Below are 3,491 nucleotides of genomic sequence, written 5' to 3'. Positions count from 1 at the left end.
CGATTTGTGTTAAGTTGTTACAGCAACAACAGAAAGTAGATCTCTCTGAGCCTTGGTTTTCTGAGATCTCTCAGAGCCTTGGTTTTCTTTTTCTTTTTTCTTTTTTTTTTTTTTGAGATGGAGTCTCGCTCTGTCTCCCAGGCTGGAGTGCAGTGGCGCGATCTCGGCTCACTGCAAGCTCCACCTCCCGGGTTCACGCCATTCTCCTGCCTCAACCTCCTAAGTAGCTGGGACTACAGGCATGTGCCACCACACCCAGCTAATTTTTTGTATTTTTAGTAGAGATGGGGTTTAAGCATGTTAGCCAGGCTGGTCGCGATCTCCTGACCTCGTGATCCACCCGCCTCGGCCTCCCAAAGTGCTGGGATCACAGATGTGAGCCACCGCGCCCGGCCTGGAGCCTTGGTTGTCTCAGCTGTGACTTGGAGATGATGATTGTGGCATCCATCTTGCTGACTGGCAGCAACTACATGAAATAAGCAGAAGGGGCTTTATAAACTGTCCTCTACAACACAGGCTGTAAGTGTTCTATAACTGAGCAATCTGCTCCTGAGCAGGGCTCATCTCTCAGCCTGGAGAGAGGCCAAAAGAGAGGGAAGTTCAGCCAACCGCTCAGTTCAGACCAGGATTCCAGGACATTCAAGAAGAGCGACGGAGCTGGTGTGGTCGTGGGCACCGGTTGCCCCAACTATTCGAGAGGCTGAGTGGGAAGATCCCTTGAGCCCAGGAGTTCAAGGCCAGCCTGGGCAACATAGTGAAATTCTCTCTCAAAAAAAAAAAAAAAAAAAATGGTGAAGGGCCCTGACTCCTGGATTCTAGTCCAAAGCACGTCTCCATCTTCTAGGACTGTGGCCACGAAGCCTCGGGGAAGGGAAAGGCCAGGTCAGGGGGTGAGGAGCTTGCTTCTGGCTGATCTTCAGGCTTGGTCCTGAAATCCCACATGTCGAGCCGCTGCCGAGGTGAGGTGAGGCGAGGCCTGGGAGGAGGACACGGAGCCGTACGATGGACGCTTCCCACAGCCCTTCCCTTCTCTTCTTGCTTCGGTTCAGTTCAGCAAGCCTGGCCCTGCTACGCGTGACAGTGATACAGAAGCCAAGAGGGCCACAGAGGACGGGGACAACAGGCAATGGCAGGGGTGAGCCGCTGCGCTAATTACAGACAGTCAATCACCTGCATCCCTTGGCTTGTCGCTCCCTTCTTCATCTTCAAAGCCAGCAGTGCTGTGGGCGTGGTGCTCATGCCTGCAATCCCAGCACTTTGGGAAGCTGAGGTTGGGGAATAGCTTGAGCCCAGGAGTTTGAGACCAGCCTGGGCAAGATAGCAAGACCCCATCTCCATTTAAAATAAAAAATTAACCAGGCATCTTGGTACATGCCTGTAGTCCCAGCTACTCAGGAGGCTGAGGCTGGAGGATCACTTGAGTCTGGGAGATGGAGGCCGCAGTGAGCTGTGGTTATACCGCTGCACGACAGCCTGGGCAGCACAGCAAGTGTGAGCCCCTCTTCTCCTCGATCAGGGCACTGTGGGGGGCCTCCTCTGCTGCTTTCTCATCACTTAGGAGTCCCCTCAGATCCCCCAGGCACCTGAGGGTTGTCTGTGCCCCAAGCACCCCACTTTTGCACCCTTTTCCTCCCTCTGCCTGCCCTGTCCTGGTTGAGGCCGGGTGGGGAAGAGGCTGGCCACTGAATCCCCTTGGAGCACAGAGGGGACCGTCCCCCAAGCCAAAAGCACAGAGCAGGGGCGTCGGGAGCTCTCTGTTGCTGAGCCTCCTGCCCGGGAGAGAACAGCCTCAAGGGTGGGAACTGCATCCTTTTATGGCAGGGGGGCCAGTGAACCCTCTCATCAGCTCCTTCCCAGCTCCTGTGAGAGGGCCACGGCCTCAGGTGGTTGAGAAGGAAAGTGGTCAGGGTGCCATTGCCTGTCCCCCCTGCCCTGCATGGTCAGCCCCACCCTCACTTTGGGAAGCACCTCACAGACCCTCTCCCCCAAAACACACACATCAGCCAAGTTCAAAGGGCCTTTTGAGGCAATCTAACCCAAATTCCTTGTTATGCGCTTGGGGAAACTGAGGCCCAGGCAGAGGGATCCTTTCGTCACACAGACAGTTGCTCTGATGGCAGTGACGAGGCCTCAGACCTTTTCCTCTCTGAAACCCACCTGCTGTGCAACCAGCAAGCTGCACCAAAAAGGAAGGCTGAGTTCCAAACCAGCCCCTACCCCACCCGTCCTCTGTATCAGCCTGCAGCTTTTAGATTCTAGACAGGGGCCGGGCCATCCTGTTTACTCTTAGCCAGAGGGACTTATTGTAGAGGCAACCACATTCTCCCATGATTAAATAAAAACAGCCACACTTCCAGATATTCACTCATTTATTTATTATTTTTACCACACCTACTTCCAAAAAAGCATTTGAGGCAGCTCACAACAAAAGCTACACATACAACAGGACTGTCAACAGCCAGTACATGTCCAGACCGCCAGGACCTTCCAACAAAAGCTACACATACAACAGGACTGTCAACAGCCAGTACATGTCCAGACCGCCAGGACCTTCCAACAAAAGCCACACATACAACAGGACTATCAACAGCAAGTACGTGTCCAGACCACCAGGACCTTTCATGACTGCAGATTATGGGAAGAATTTTGTTTTTTAAGGACAAAAGATGTCTTTGACTTCAGGCACTTGAGAGAGTCAGGTCTTGAGTGTGGACATTTAAAGGTGCCTGGTCAGGTCAAGAAGTGAAAATTGGAGCATCTAGGCCGGGCGTGGTGACTCATGCCTGTAATCTCAGCACTTTGGGAGGCGGAGGTGGGCGGATCACAAAGTCAGGAGTTCAAGACCAGCCTGGCCAACATAGAGAAACCCCGACTCTAGTAAAAATACAAAAATTAGCCCAGCATGGTAGCGTGCACCTGTAGTTCCAGCTACTCAGGAGGCTGAGGCAGGAGAATCCGTTGAACCCAGGAGGTGGAGGTTGTGGTGAGCCAAGATCGTGCCACTGCACTCCAGCCTGGGCGACAGAGTGAGACTCCATCAGAAAAAAATAAAATAAAATAAGAAAGAAGGAAAATTGGAGCCTGTAATAAAGTGCAGGGATAGGCCGGGTGCGGTGGCTCACGCCGTAATCCCAGCGCTTTGAGAGGCCAAGGTGGGAGAAGCACTTGAGCACAAGAGTTTTAGACAAGCCCAGGCAAGAAAGTGAGACCCCATCTCTACAAAAAAAATAAAAAGAATTTGAAAATAAATAATTAGCGGGATGTGGTTTGCTCACACCTGTGGTCCTAGCTACTCCAGAGGCTAAGGTAGGAGGAACGCTTGAGCCCAGGAGGTTGAGGCTGCAGTGAGCTGTGATCACACCCTTGCACTCCAGCCTGGGTGAAAGAGTGCGACCCCATCTCAAAATTAAAATAAAATAAAATAAATACAATAAAATAAATAGGCCAGGCACGGTGGCTCACACCTGTAATCCCAGCACTTTGGGAGGCAG

This window comes from Hylobates moloch, unplaced genomic scaffold (assembly GCF_009828535.3).
Source record: "Hylobates moloch isolate HMO894 unplaced genomic scaffold, HMol_V3 SCAFFOLD_220, whole genome shotgun sequence".
In the NCBI taxonomy this organism is placed as follows: domain Eukaryota; kingdom Metazoa; phylum Chordata; class Mammalia; order Primates; family Hylobatidae; genus Hylobates; species Hylobates moloch.
This window is presented reverse-complemented; position numbering follows the sequence as displayed.